Here is a 378-nt window from a genome sequence, read left to right as displayed (position 1 = left end):
GAACTTCTTCATTAATGTCAGTTTAGTCATTCATATTTTAATCCTTTATTTTATTTCCAGAAGCCAAATTTGAGCGCACACACATACATGTAGATTCATTCAAATGTCAAGTGGAAGATTAAAAAAGAGAAACTGGATCGGTGAATTCTCACAAAATCAAAATAAATTAATATCTTGCTGCTCAGTGAGAATCTTATTAACCTGGAGTCCCAGGCTCTGTCACAATAATCATAATCATATATGGGATGTTTTAGGCCTTTTGGCAGACACCATTTAAAATGTAGCCAAGGACATATAAAGAATAAAGGATAAAGAGTCTTTTCTCCACGTCCACTGTAGTGTCTCAGCATGTACTCTAGTAACATCTGTCTGGTCCAG

The 378-nt window shown here is 35.2% G+C and overlaps 1 protein-coding gene across 2 annotated transcripts in view; it reads right to left on the bottom strand.

Moving 5' to 3' along the window:
- Window positions 1-378, bottom strand: part of marc1 (mitochondrial amidoxime reducing component 1) — an 8,137-nt gene that overhangs the window by 6,912 nt on the left and 847 nt on the right. The window lies entirely within an intron of this gene.

The sequence above is a fragment of the Etheostoma spectabile genome, unplaced genomic scaffold, assembly GCF_008692095.1.
Source record: "Etheostoma spectabile isolate EspeVRDwgs_2016 unplaced genomic scaffold, UIUC_Espe_1.0 scaffold314, whole genome shotgun sequence".
In the NCBI taxonomy this organism is placed as follows: domain Eukaryota; kingdom Metazoa; phylum Chordata; class Actinopteri; order Perciformes; family Percidae; genus Etheostoma; species Etheostoma spectabile.
Note: the sequence above shows the minus strand (reverse complement) of the source record. Positions and strands in the feature narration are given on the sequence as shown.